This window comes from Oncorhynchus mykiss, chromosome 6 (assembly GCF_013265735.2).
Source record: "Oncorhynchus mykiss isolate Arlee chromosome 6, USDA_OmykA_1.1, whole genome shotgun sequence".
In the NCBI taxonomy this organism is placed as follows: Eukaryota; Metazoa; Chordata; class Actinopteri; order Salmoniformes; family Salmonidae; genus Oncorhynchus; species Oncorhynchus mykiss.
The window spans coordinates 55,333,088-55,349,308 of record NC_048570.1 but is presented as its reverse complement, the minus strand read 5'-3'; positions in this window follow the sequence as shown (position 1 = coordinate 55,349,308).

Below are 16,221 nucleotides of genomic sequence, written 5' to 3'. Positions count from 1 at the left end.
GAACAGAAAAAAAATATTCTCCAAAGTAATAGCATTGGTAACACACATGTAACTACAGTGTAATAACAAGGTTACCTGTTGACAGTTAAAATGTTCCCTACCTGAGGAGTGGCAGTAGGCTGAGCCTTCTGGTTGGCTGGTTCTGGCTGGTCGGTCATTGCCGGGGCCTTTGCCGCTGGGGGAGACTTTCTTTGTCGCTTCTGGCTCTGGTTCAGGGGAAGACTCTCTGGGGGTAGACACTGGGAGACTTGGATCGACTGGCTTTGCCTCTGCCTCAACCTCAGGAAACTCCTCAGCTGGACAGACATCCACCAGGCACCTGGAGAGGGAGTGTGGTCCAATCAGTGCAGCTTTACTGCGTGAGATAGCCAATAGGAGTAGCGTTAAACACTGAGAGAACCTATCAATACAGTCTTAGTGCTGGAAGTGAAGCAGAGAAAATAATCAGGACAAACACACATCCACCTAGCTCTGGTTCAGGGCGTTAGAGCTGCTTGCTAGAAGGATCAGCGTTAACATAGGCATATGCACTCTGGGCATCCAGGGTAAGAAAATGTCTCACAATTGCAGATAATTAATTCTCTACTGGTAAGGAAATGATTTATATCTGTCACTGAAACAGATACAGCCATAACTCAACAACAATGTCGACAGATTGTTCCCTGTTACACAACTCACTCTGAACCCATTGGAAAATCTCTCTTAAGTTCTCTAAAGCCTATGTGGTCTCCTTCTTCCGTGACTGTTTGCCACTTAATTGTGGCAAACACAATGTAATATACAGTGTGTGGTCTCACCTTCACAACAAATAATCCTCAACTCTAATCCTGGAGATTAACGGTTGGTTTGGAGGAAAAACGTCTGAGTTTGATATGAACTATGACTGCCCAGACAATCACAAACTCAGGATAAATTGTCAAGACAACCATCGACAACAAGATTAGACAGATACGAATGGAAGGATTTAGAACAATGTTGCCATAGCAGCATTGAATTATCAAGATAATATTTGTCAATCGGGAGTGTGAGGATGGATACTGGGGAGAGGATTATACTTCCGTATTGTTTTTGAATTGGTCTGTTTGACATTGGGTAAGATCTCCACTATGTTTACATGAATGAAACAATTGTTTTGTGTAGAAAAAAAATGACTAAATTTAACATATCCCAGACTAGTCATCCTTAGCCTCGCTGTCGACCCTCCAATGAGAATCCAGTATCTGGCTCGCGAGACTAAGTCATTCTTAATGGTCTAAATTTGATTTTAGAACCTACCTTTTCAGGTCCGCTCTGATTCAATGAGGAATTGGTGGCACAAGACAATACAAGATACATGTCCAACTGAAGCTGTAATAGTGTAAACAATGTTGTACATACAGTGCCTTCACACCCCTTGACTTTTTCAATTGGTTTTGTGTTACAGCCTGAATTCAAAATACATTAAAATTAGATTTTGTGTCACTGACCTAAACACAATACCCCATAATGTCAAAGCGGAATTGTTTAATTTTTATTTTTTTTACAAATTAATAAAAAATGAAAAGCTGAAATGTCTAGCGACAATAAGTATTCAACCTGTTTGTTAACTAATTTCAGGAGTAAAACATTTCTACTAAGCTAACATGTGAAATATCTTTTGAAATTTAGGACCCCTTTAAATAAATATATATATTTTATTACAAATTATTTGATAAAATATTGAATTTGGCTATACTATACTATAGCTAATAGAAAAGAATTGAATACACATTCATAAATGGCAAAAAAGATAGTTAATTTTTTTAATGATAAGTGATAAGGTTTTGAAGTGTCTGTCCTATATCTAGGAGATATAAGACAGCTCAGGAAATATATATTTTTTGGATACATATATAACAGCTTATTTTGGTTGGCACAAAGCTACCTTCCATTCATTTGTATGGGTTACGAGTCCTGAGACACTTGTGGGGATCATAGAGCATAAACGGAGCATCATGTGTCATCGTGTTCATGAGAGTTTCCCCTTTCCACAGTGGTGTCATATTAGTTTGTAGGCCAAACGGTTCAGATTTGGCACATCACCATTACAGACTTCAAATGCGTCCCTTCATATTTTCAAGCATGGTGGTGGCTGCATCATGTTATGGGTATGCTTGTCATCGGCAAGGACTAGGGATTTTCTTTGTTGTAAAAAGAAACAGAATAGAGCTAAGCACAGGCACAATCCTAGAGGAAAACCATGTTAAGTCTGCTTTCCAACAGACACTGGGAGACAAAGTCTCCTTTCAGCCGGACAATCAACTAAAACACAAGGCCAAATATACACTAAACTTGCTCATCTCACATTCCCACGAACTTCAAAGTGTTTCCTTTCAAATGGTATCAATAATATGCATATCCTTGCTTCAGGTCCTGAGCTACAGGCAGTTAAAATTGGGCGTGTCATTTTAGGTGAAAATTGTATCTTTTTAACTAAAATAAGGAATGTTTGCTAAAAAAAAGACACCAGGAATATATAGACCTAGAACTATGAACACTTAAAAAACAAGAGTCGGGATTAGTGCTTTGTGTATATTATTGGTTATCCTGACCTGGATGCATGTATTATTGTCTCTAAAAGGATTTTTTTTAAATATATTTTTTATTTCACCTTTATTTAACCAGGTAGGCATATGACCACCTTTTCTTGCGCATGTCATTTTCCTTCCATAATGCATCCTTTTAGAGAGAAAATTTAAACAGCGACAGTTTAAACAGTTTAAATTATATGAGCAAAAAATATTCAATTTTATTTGGAATGGCAAGCCAGACAAAATGAAAATGGCCTATTGTCTCACCCCATGTTCAAGAATGGCCTTTTCCCCTTGATTCAGATTACAACCGTTCACTTTCTGATATTTGAAAACGAAATAATCTCCAAAATATCATTATTTTTTTAAACAAGGACTTGAAAGTGAGATTGTGAACTCTGCAAACAATGTTTCCAGTCCGAGAATGGTAAATTAATACATTCATTCAATACATTGGAATACAAAATAAGCCATCCATCCACCCATTATGGGCTATTAGCAGGACAATGGACACTTGCAAAGAAGGAGGGTAGGGGGGGGGTGATTGTATCGTCAATTTCTCAAGCCAAAACATCTTGATGGCTTTCACCAGTTCATCTGCTTGTACTGTAGGCTTGGCAGAGTTAGGGATGAATGTTTTCACTTGATGCCAAACAAGTTAGATCGGGTTTAAATCAGGAGATAACTTTTTTTTTTTTTTTAGATATACTGTAGGTGTTGTAGGTCTTTTATTTATTTTATTTAACCTTTATTTTACTAAATAAAAGTCTACTTACTCTGCTGGAGTCTTGACCCAGTTTATGCCCTGATTTGCAATGAGGACGTAACGGTCTTCTTTGGGTGAAGTAGAGGCAGACCAAAATGCGGCGTGGTGGTTATTCATGTTTTTAATAAAGGAAAACTATACATGAATAAACTACAAAACAATGAAATGTGAAAACCCAAAACAGCCCTATCTGGTGCAAAACACAGAGACAGGAACAATCACCCACAAACACACAGTGAAACCCAGGCTACCTAAGTATGATTCTCAATCAGAGACAACTAAAGACACCTGCCTCTGATTGAGAACCATACTAGGCCGAAACATAGAAATCCCAAATCATAGAAAATCAAACATAGACTGCCCACCCAACTCACGCCCTGACCATACTAAATAAATACAAAACCAAGGAAATAAAAGGTCAGAACGTGACAGAGGACCCGTATTTAGGCCCTTTTCCGGCTTACAGACATAATTTTCATCAAGCCAGCTTCTTTCTATGGTGCTACCCGTTCCAGGTAACCCTGGACTGTAACCACCAGAGGACCAGAGGACCACCAGAGGACTTGAAAATTAGCCAGAGCTGATAGGATCACCAAAACTAAAAGTATTTGCGTTTCCTTGCTTTAAAAAAATAGTTTATATAGCCTATCAATGTGTAGGTATACAGTCCTGTGTAATAAAACAGATCATTGTGTACTAAAAATGTGAATGTGTTTTTGCAGAGCATACAACCGTGCGGACATCCATCCGTGGAGATCAGTGGACAAAGGGCTGAGCCGCACCGAAAAAATACATGGTTCCACGGAATACCAACGGGGATGGATCCCAATTCAAATGTGGCTTCTTCATCAACATCTCTATGCTTTCGTTAATAAAATAATGATAAAAATACTGTTTAAAAATGCAGATGTTTATTTCGTTATGGATCCATAACGAATTACTATGGGAATAAATATGACTGTATGACACAAAGTCAACCTGCCTAAATGACTACAGACCTGTAGCACTCACGTCCGTAGCCATGAAGTGCTTTGAAAGGCTGGTAATGGCTCACATCAACACCATTATCCCAGAAACCCTAGACCCACTCCAATTTGCATACCGCCCAAACAGATCCACAGATGATGCAATCTCTATTGCACACCACACTGCTCTATCCCACCTGGACAAAAGGAACACCTACAGTATGTGAGAATGCTGTTCATTGACTTCAGCTCAGCATTCAACACCATAGTACCCTCAAAGCTCATCACCAAGTTAAGGATCCTGGGACTAAACACCTCCCTCTGCAACTAGATCCTGGACTTCCTGACAGGCCACCCCCAGGTGGTGAGGGTAGGTAGCAACCCATCTGCCACGCTGATCCTCAACACTGGAGCTCCCCAGGTAGTGGAAATTTCCTGTATTACCAAATCATGAGAGCAAACCACACACAAGTCAGAGTTATCATAAAGTCCATCTTTAATTATACGAGCTCCATCACAACCCTGTGACTCTCAGATTAATTCAGTGTCTATAAATGAATTCTCTGAGAGTGCTTACACATTGCAACTGAGATCCTTTATAGCAAAGACACACATAGCCAGACAGCATTGGCTATAAATTATCATTCAGCGTTGTCTCCTAAACTATGTTCTTATCTCACTCTTGGTTCCACTCAGGACCAAAAACAAGCAAATATCAAATACACCCCTCCTGGACAAGATCACAGAGACACAGTGACTGGCACACAGACATTGTGGAGCCAAGAGATAACTGGTTCCCCCTCAATCATCCCTTCACATGGTTTAAAAGATATGTTAACATATGAAGACAAGCTTGACCTCTCCCCTCTCTGCGGCCCAAGTAACTGAACCCTGACAGAGAACAGATAACTGCAACCGGCCAACAGTATTATCCAAAAATAGACATTCTAATGACATATCTCATATAAGCATGCAATAAAAATAAATAAAACATTTTATTTATAAATGTTACCTAAATAATTCTGATTCTGCCACGACAGTGCGCAGTCTCCTCCTGTACTCCCTGTTCACCCACGACTGCATGGCCAGGCATGACTCCAATACCATCATTAAGTTTGCTGACGACACAACAGGGGTAGGCCTGATCACCGACAACAACGAGACAGCCTATAGGGAGGAGGTCAGAGACCTGGCCGGGTGGTGCCAGAATAACAACCTATCCCTCAACGTGACCAAGACTAAGGAGATGATTGTGGACTACAGGAAAAGGAGCACCGAGCATGTACCCATTCTCATCGACGGGCTGTAGTGGAGCAGGTTGAGAACTTCTTATTCCTTGGTGTCCACATAAACAACAAACTAGATTGGTCCAAACACACCAAGACAGTCGTGAAGAGGGCACGACAAAGCCTATTCCCCCTCAGGAAACTAAAAAGATTTGACATGGGTCCTGAGATCCTCAAAACGTTCTACAGCTGCAACATCGAGAGCATCCTGACCGATTGCATCACTGCCTGGTACGGCATTTGCTCGGCCTCCGACCGCAAGGCACTTCAGAGGGTAGTGCGTACAGCCTAGTACATCACTGGGGCATAGCTGCCTGCCATCCAGGACCTCTACACCAGGCAGTGTCAGAGGAAGGCCCTAGAAATTGTCAAAGACCCCAGCCACCCCAGTCATAGACTGTTCTCTCTACTACTGCATGGCAAGCGATACCGGAGTGCCAAGTCTAGGACCAAAAGGCTTCTCAACAGTTTTTACCTCCAAGCCATAAGACTCTTTAACAGGTAACCAAATGGCTACCCGGACTATTTGCATTGTGTGCCCCATCCAACCCCTCTTTTACGCTACTATTCTCTGTTTATCTTATATGCATAGTCACTTTAACTATACATTCATGTACATACTACCTAAATTGGCCCGACCAACTAGTGCTCCCACACATTGGCTAACCGGGCTATCTGCATTGTGTCCCACCACCCGCCAACCCCTCTTTTTACGCTTCTGCTACTCTCTGTTCATCATATATGCATTGTCACTTTAACGATACCTACAGTACATACTACCTCAATAAGCCTGACTAACAAGTGTCTGTATATAGCCTTGCTACTCTTTTTTCAAATGTATTTTTACTGTTGCTTTATTCCTACACACACACACAAATACATTTTTTTCCTTTTTTTTCTTTTTTTCTCCGCACTATTGGTTAGAGCCTGTAAGTAAGCATTTCACTGTAAGGTCTACTACACCTGTTGTATTCGGCGCACGTGACAAATAAACTTTGATTTGATTTGAAATATTGGAATAAAGTAGGCTAATGAAGGTAAACTAATTGTTGCTTACTGAAACACCCAAAGTCATCCAATCTGAACTGGTTCTCTAGCAAATTAGTAAGTATGTCTCACCCCATGTTCAAGAATGGCCTGTTTTCCCTTTATTCAGATTATAACCGCTCACTTTCGGTTATTTGAAAACGAAACAATCTCGGAAATATCGTTATTTTTTAACAAGCCACAAATTGTTGGTTGCAATTTCAGTTTAATCTACCAGAAAAGACAACACAAATAACACAACAAATATTGTGGTTAAACTCAAATATACTAATTGATAAAACAACTTAAAAAAAAAAAAAAAAAAAAAAAAAAAAAAAAGTATAATCTTTGTAAATGATATCATAAATACGACTGGTGGAGTTATGTCACACATGCAGCTAACACAACTATATGGAAATGTCTGCTTTACCCAAAATGGAAGAAGCAAGTGGAAGGGGGAAAAAGTTTTCAAACACTTATTTTTCACAAGGGCTATTAGCAGGACAATAGACACGACGTGGTCCCCAAAACATCTCTCTGTCATAGGGTCCAGCATATCTCTTGATGACATCATTGAATGTCTCGCCAGCTTTGATCCATGCCTAGGCCTGCAGAATGTGAAGTTCTCATTGAATAATACAATGTGTGTTGCAAGTTTTATTTTTCCTTATTTTATGGCTGACAAATTCTGGCATTCTGATGAATAGGGGCTCTATGACATCAGCTTCTATATTGTTAGCTCTATGTGTGTAACAACTGGATGGTTTGCATGATCTGAATGGTGACCTAAATATTGGAATAAAGTAGGCTAATGAAAGCAACTAATTGTTGCTTACGGAAACTCCCAAAGTCATACAATTGTTATAATAGGATTTGAAGCAATAGCCTACCCAGGTGTGGTCAACTATTTCAGTACCGTTTTGTGCTGCTCTGAGACAAACATGGGGACTGGTCTTGATAAATCAATTACATTTTTACTTTCAATTAATCTCCATTTGGGTATTGGTTAGCCTACAATTAAGGTGTGGAAATGTTAGGATTATTTTGCTCTTCGCTCGTCAGTAGCTCCAAGGCTCTCATTCCGATGCGCTTCCTATATGATCAGCCACACATACAAATACTGTACATGCGTTTGTCCCCAGAGAATCTAGAACAGCCCCGCTTTGTTTTACCATGGGATTTCATGAGCTATGTCAAATGTAGACAACAGTCCGCAATGACTAAAATGGTTGCACATTGATAGTCATAATCATATCTAAAACATATTTATGCAGTGTTTGGTGACATGCATCTCCGACATCTAATAAAGATTAATTCCTCAACTGAATAATGAGGAAATGAGCAAATGGTGCACTGCATTATTATTTCATGTTAAAGACATGGCAGCGTATTGTAATGGAGTGAATGTATTGTAATATGGTGAATTACAATACAATGGTCATGTTGTACAGCGCCATATTTTCCTAATGGAAAACCAGTTTTTTCTTCTTGGAATAAAACCCCCATAATATTAATCAAATTTATTAAGCAACATTTCTTAAAATCAATCCCATATACTATATTCTTACAAGAAAAAATGTTTAAAATTCTCTAGTACAGCCTGTATTAAAGACTGTCAAATGCTTCTCAAAGATGCCCTCTGATGGTCAAACTAGCGCTAACTAGCATTAATGACAACAATGTCTGACACTTAAATAACGTGCCATATAATTCTGCGGCAGCCCGCAAGGTGTGCTGCAGTATGATGCAACTTTTAAAGGAAGAACCACTGTACACACTACATAGATGAAGTTTCCATACATACGGATTGTGCATGTAATATGGAAAATGATGAAAGTGTTTTTGTTAAGAGAAGGATGTGATTTGAGAAGTTATAAGAGATACATGTTTTCCATAACTTTGCACAGTGAGGAATCCCCTCAGGGAGCATGCCAGCCTGCCGGGACCACCCCTTTCGAGCAAAAGGTATAAATGATGGGTTAGGAAATTAAAACATGGGACCAGAAAAAGCGTGAAGCGGCAGCTGCGTGTTTAAAATAGTTAGAACTTTGAATCTCAACACAAGGTGGAAACGATAAACTCACCTCCTGGACAATCACTGGTATGGCTGATTAGCTGTCCTTAGTAAAGTATCTCCGAAAGCAATTTTAAGTAGGACCATCCTGTTACTCAGCTCAAACAATCCTATTATGCTACTTCCATCATCCGACTGGGGAACCATCCATACAGCTGGCTAGCCTATCTCCAAAGAACCATCTTCAAGAGCTAGTGGAAGGGTAATCAACTCTGTAGTTTTCTTCAGGACTACACTACAAGTCACCAGACAACTAAGAAGAAGGACAACAGGAAAAGGGTTGTTGGAACCATTTCGGACAATCAGAGCCTTATAAGCATGCCGCGAAAAGGTCCAACCCCCTTTCCAAGGCTGCCCTGCTCACCGAGAGGTCCCCGGCGGACCCAGGCATTTCACATAAATACATTAATGATTTCTTGCTCAAAGCAGCCGCGGTTCATGTGCAAAATATTTGGTTATTGTAGGTGAGAGTAGTTTCTGAATGTGGCAATGTTAAGTGTCTCTGTCCCTCTCTTCTTTAACAAATATCCATGTTGTTGTCATTCCGCTATGGACCTGTTTTCAGCGTATTACGTCTCCAGTCAATAACCAGTGTAGTGTGTTTATCCTGTTTTCCCATTTAATTAACTAGTAAAAAAATAATGAAACCAATTTATGTAGTACTGAATCATAAGTAAGGCTCTGGTCTTTGCAGATGCAATGAGGTTACGACTGTTCAGAATGGTGATATGATACGTGGTTATGATTAATAAGGTGACTGTTTATAGATGTAATAGGAGAAGATCTTTTAGATTTTCATACGAAAGATGGTGACTCTTTAAAGAACCGCTCTCGTGGTGCTCCAGATCCTAATGAGTTAGTTGTTACATGATTGATTTAATTGGGTAACAATTGAACATAGTTTGTTAATTAGATAAATAACAGTCTTCAGATTAATGTTAAAGTCCAGTCAGACAACATACTAACTGCCTTTAAAGGGAAATGTCACAATTTTTCAACTTCATATTCATGATCTCCAGTACCACCCCAACATCAATGTACCGTATGTGAAAATGGCATGTTTCTATGTTTTGTAGGAACAAAGATAGAGGAAGATAAGTCTTTCCAATGACATAATCAGTGCGCATCATGTGCTTTTAACCAATTATGAGTTGGCATTGCATACTAATGGTCTACTGATTGGCTGATAATGTCATTAGAAACACTTATCTTCCTCTTATCTTTTTTTTTCTTGTCCCGGGTTTGTGGCTGACTAGATCCCTGCTGTTGGTTGTTTTCAATCTTCCCTGTGACCTGCCCTGTCTGGATCTTCGAGGACTGGAATAACAACGTAACCGACGTTGCTAGCTACCATGACAAAGACCAAAGCTGGAGGGAGTACCATTGAGGACAGTGATGTCTCTCTATCACAGGTGAAGGGTCTTTTTTAATAAACCAAAAAAAATAGTTCCACAAGCATTTGTTTAACCTTTATTTAACTAGGCAAGTCAGTTAAGAAAACACGTCTTATTTACAATGATGGCCAAACCCTAACGACGAAGCTGTGAGTCACTACACAGTTGATAATGATATTAATTGAAATGCTAATCCTTTGCACATGAATGCTTTCTCATTCGGGAATAATTGCAATCAATATATATTTATGCCCAGAGTGTCGTCGTGATCTCTGTTGGAATCGTCAGTCCTTCTGTTGGAGAGTCGGTTCATCATCGTCTCTCCCTCTGCTTCCCTGAAGATCAGTCTTTCCGTGGTTAGAATGAATACTTCAGAGTACCATTCAGAAATATTCAATTAGAATAGATGTTTCGGCGGTTATCGGCATTCGCAATCCCGGGTTTACATAATTTCTAGCTGCAGACTAGTAATTAGTATCTAAGATTTGCTCTTATTCTGTAGGGATTGATAGTCTGAGAGTTGAACAATTTCCAGCCGTGTAGCCAATGCTCCACGTGGTATGGTTAGGAATTCAATAACTATTCACAATCACAGCTCACGCTGTGGGTTTGCTTAGTCCCTACGCAAACCTTTGCCCCCTCACTTGACCAATATTCGTGTGGTCTGAAGAGGATTTCCTCAGAAGGTTTTTTTTATTTGTAACAGTAGAAAGGGCTGTTCCATGACGCCAGATCATGTCTGTGCTCACGGGGGCAGGCCAATCACTTAAACTTTAAAGGGAATACAATTCTCTTAACCCCATAATTGAGAAATGCACATATTCAGAGATATGTCATGTGTGTTTTCTGCCCTCTCTGCGGTCACCAAATGAAACGCACTCGTCATACCCATCCCTTAAGTGTCCACGGACCATTCCCACCTTCTCACAAGTGGACATTTTGTATCAAATCCTCATCCGCAAATATATCAATACCACAGGAGTCCTCTTCATTTGGAAACTTTACAGTTCTATTGATTAAAAATAATGAATAGGTAGGTTCTCTCTCACTAACTAAGATCAACAACTAATGTTAGCCAGAGCGAGATAAGCTATAATCTAACCGGGCAAGAGCAAATAAACACTCTCAAACTTTTTCAGCTTGTAGTTGACTGTCAAAATTGCACTGATAAATGATGGGGAATAGTAGCCTGCTCGTCCTTCTGCAGCTTACCAATCTATGTATGCTTGTCACAACCCACGTTGTGTTATGTGGGCTCAATGGCATTCCGCTATAGGATACCAGAAGTCCAGCCTTAGTGATGTCACTGCCTACGTCATTATCTTTTACTCATGAGACCAACACCATGCCGACTCAACACTAAAACTCTTGTTTATATAGCTATCTAAAAGCTTAGCAGTAAATGTCCAAGTTGATTTATAGTGGAATGTCTGACTAATCTCTTATCTCTTACACTCCCCTGCAGAGTTCTGTCTTCACAGTCACATATTACTCAAAGTGGTCTCTTTATAAGAGGCAAAGAGACCAGAACACAACTGTGGAACAATACTAAACCTCTACAATGAATACATATATTGTTAATCTGTAGTCTGGGACCCTATAAATGTAAGGAGGGCGAGGTCGTATAACCCCTACCCTCCTATAATACAACATAAGCATAATCAATTATTTAATACATCAAACATTTGGAACAGCCCCTATCATGACCCCTAGGTGAACCCCTTTCAGAGTACTTTAGGTACCATTTGGCAAACTCCAAGTGGGCTGTCATGTGCCTTTTACTGAGGAGTGGCTTCCGTCTGGCCACTCTACCATAAAGGCTTGATTGGTGGAGTGCTGCAGAGATTGTTGTCCTTCTGGAATGTCCCCGCATATTCACATAGGAACTCTGGAGCTCTGTCACCTCCCTGACCAAGGCCCTACTCCCCTGATTGCTCAGTTTAATGGAGTGGCTAGTTCTAGGAAGAGTCTTGGTGGTTCCAAACTTCTTCCATTTAAGAATGATGGAGGCCACTGTGTTCTTGTGGACCTTCAATGCTGCAGACATTTTTTGGTACCCTTCCACAGATACACTGTATGTGCCTCGACACAATCCTGTCTCTGAGCTCTACGGACAATTCCTTCAATCTTGGTATTTGCTCTGACATTCACTGTCAACTGTGGGACCTTGTATGGACAGGTGTGTGCCTTTCCAACTCATGTCCAATCAACTGAATTTACCATAGGTGGACTCCAATCAAGTTGTAGAAACATCTCAAGGATGATCAATGGAAACAGGATGCACCTGAGCTCAATTTCGAGACTCATATTAAAGGGTTTGAATACCTAAATAAGGTACTTCTGTATTTGTTTTCTTTCTCTCACAAATGTCTTAAAACCCATTTTCACTTTGTCATGATGGGGTATTGTGTGTAGATTGATGAGGACGTTTTTTATTTAACCCATTTTAGAACAAGGAACGCATCAAAATGTGGAAAAAGCCAAGGGGTCTGAATACTTTCCGACCGCACTGCAACTTATAAATTGCCTCAAGAGCTTAGTTCAACTGTTGTACGCCATCAGAACCCCAAATATGAAAATGTTTGTAATTGTTTCAACAGCTGATTGCCACTTTAAAGTATTTGAGTATATGCGAGTCAATCTGGGCACGCAGCCAGACACCTGCTGTGCTGTCTGTCTATTTTTCTAACCCTCTATCTCCTTACCCTACCTCTGCTATTCCTCTCTATCCTGCTATTAGCTTGTTAACCTGCCTGTCCCTGTCCTGCTGGACTGTTTGTCTCTCCATCTAACCCTTCCTTATCTCTTTGCTGTACTTCTCCTGTAATTTCCTCCCCTCCTTTCTTAGCTTGTTAACATTTCTGTCTAATCTACTGTATGTCCTGGATAGGGTCCTGCCACCTGAGCATGGTAGGATAGAGGGGTGTTTGCGGCCATGTTTGGTAAGGAGCTCTTAACACACTACTCTAAATGGCTCACAAGACAGTCTTGATGTTTACTTTCGGGAAAACACCCACACTCCAAGAACCACAGAATGTGAAAAAATTGCCATAATACAGTAGTTAAACCAATCACAGCTTTATTGATTTAATATGCAGATTAATCTGTCATAGGCCTACAAGTATTGTAGAGTTTGTGAAGACTTTTCTCTACATAATGGAGGCCCGTGAGAGTACAATTCCCTACATATGGTGGTGCCCCATGTGAGGAGATAATCCCCTACAGCAGTGCTTCTTAAACTTTTCACGCCGTAAATTCCAAATATTTTTAATGGTCCCCCCCAGCGTGAGTTTTTTTTAATGTGCTTTATGTCAGAATGCGCTCACTGTTCAAAAATGTGATTGTTATGCAACAGGACAGTTAACCTGCACTGCCCTCACACATGGCAATTATTTATAGGCTGTGTTTCAGTTCGTACATTTCAAATGAGCTAGAATAACTAGATGAGCCTGACAAACTTCTCTTGTCGATGAGAGCTCAAGCACTCCCCTGGTGTCTCCCCAGGTCAAGTATGCAGACATTTGTGCATCTCCAGTCAGAACAGAACCTTCCCAAACTCCCCTGCCCCTGGCACATCTTCCTGCTGGCGCCTGCATTGCCTTTCGTTGTTGTTTTCCTTACAAATAATTACTATCAAAGTAACTGCCTTATTACGTTATCATAATAGTTTCTGTACATTGTGTTGGGTCATTTCTACTGTAGTACACCGTATGTAGTTGTGTATGTAGCATCATGTATTCTGTGTGTATTCCTGTATAACTGCAGACACGCAAGGTACTCATTTCATAACCTGTGCTTATGTAGCTACACTCTTCTATTAGCTTTGTAAAACAATGCTAATGGCATCAGATAAGTATTTGCTTGTGTCGTGTCTTTTTAAGCTGCCCTGGTCTTACCATGAGCATGGCCTGTGGATTCATTTGGCCTGTTAAACCCTAATAATAAATAAAAACACGATTGCGTTGAAAATATCCATTAACATAGCTCTCTGCTCTGTTCTGCCCCCTTGTGGAGCTCTTGTGGAGCACTTCAGTTACTGCTTCTTAATGTTTCTTGTGTGGGGCCTATATCATTCATAATTGTGATGTTGTCAATGGAACTTATTAATTTTTATTTGCAATATTGTTTTAGTGCTTTATCTGTCACGCCCTGACCTTAGAGAGCTTTTTATGTCTCTATTTTGGTTTGGTCAGGGTGTGATTTGGGTGGGCATTCTATGTTCTTTTTTTCTGTTTTTTTGTATTTCTTTGTTTTGGCTGGGTATGGTTCTCAATCAGGGACAGCTGACTATCGTTGTCTCTGATTGGGAACCATACTTAGCTTTTAGCTTTTTCCCACCCATGTTTTGTGGGTAGTTGTTTTCTGTTTAGTGTTCTTCACCTGACAGGACTGTTTCGGTTTCATTTATTCACCTTGTTATTTTGTCTCAGTGTTCAGTCCAATAAAAGTCATGAACACTTACCACGCTGCGCTTTGGTCCGATTTATCCTCATCCGACGACGACACCCGTTACATTATCCGGATATTGTATTCTAATGATTCATTGTTATGCTCTTCTTTTTTTTCTGTACTTTCAGAAATCACACACATAAACAGTACTGAACATTATTTGCCAACATCATGACTGGACATCTTTCTTGCGGCCAGTATTTGTATGCTAGCAGCATCCCACTGGGCATGGCGTTGAAATGACGTACTTGATGGAAAAAACAGCAAGAAAATACATATATGTAATGGTTGTCTATTTCATTACAGTTGTAGTAGTGGTTGAAGAACAAAAACGAGTTTTAGTAGAGGAAGAAAACTACAAGACTGACAACTGACATTTCATTTCAATATTCACGTCGTGATTGAACAACAAACACTGCATTCCCACCCTTCACCCATAAAAGGCATAGTGTCGTGAAAGGTCACCCGTCAAGTCAGTCGCTCAGTAGTTGCTGCAGATGTGCTCAATAGTGCTTGAGCGTGTGCTACTCCCCAAAGCATGGCGCAATACACAGGGGTGTGTCACAAGCTAAACACATGCATTTTGACAACTTCCTCTGCTTCCTGCTCCTGGTGCTGGACAGGCAGACGTTGCAGTGCCTCCATATGTGACTCAATTCAGGAAACTAGGCATGTGTCGCAGGTCACGACTTCACAGGAGAGGCGTTTTTTGGCAGAAATGCCTTTCTCGAACATGTGAACATTCATGTGCCTTAATATCAAACTTGTATGCCATCTGTAAATATTAATACAATTGTCAACTTTTTAGGGATAGGGGGCAGCCTTTTCACTTTGGATGAATTGCGTGCCCATAGTGAACTGCCTCCTACTCTGTCCCAGATGCTAATATATGCATAGTATTATTACTATTGGATAGAAAACACTCTGAAGTTTCTAAAACGGTTTGAATTATGTCTGTGAGTATAACAGAACTCAGCAGGCAAACTTCCAAACAGGAAGTGGAAATTCTGGGGCTGGTTGATTTTCAACTCATCGCTTATTCACATCCCAGTAAGATATGGATCTGTTCGCACTTCCTACGCCTTCCACTAGATGTCAACAGTCAGTAGAACGTGGAATGAGGCCTCTAGTTGTAACGGGATTCTTCCTTCGAAGGCGGACCAAAACGCAGCGTGGTAAATGTCCATGGTTTTAATAGGAAAACTCAACATGAACACCGTTGGCAGCTATTTGAGTCAGTGGTCTGGCAGAATGCCAGTTCCTGGTCAGGCACATTTCTCATGATATCGCCATGCGTTCCATTACTCTGTAGACAAAAACAAATGCTCCGGTTGGAACGTTATTGGATATATATGATAACAACATCCTGAAGATTGATTCTCTACTTAATTTGACCAGTTTATTCGACCTGGAATATAACTTTTTGAAGTTTTCGTCCGAGTTCGCCTGGACTGGCGCCAGCGTTTGGACATGTGAACTAAACGTGCTAGCAAAAGTAGTTAATTGGACACTAGTAATGGACATTATCGAACAAAACAACAATTTATTGCGGAACTAGGATTCCTGGCACTGCATTCTGATGAAAGATCATCAAAGGTAAGGGGATATTTATCATGTAATTTCGTATTTCTGTTGACTCCAACATGGCGGAGAAATGTTGTGTACCTCTGAGCGCCGTCTCAGATTATTGCATGGTATGCTTTTTCCGTAAA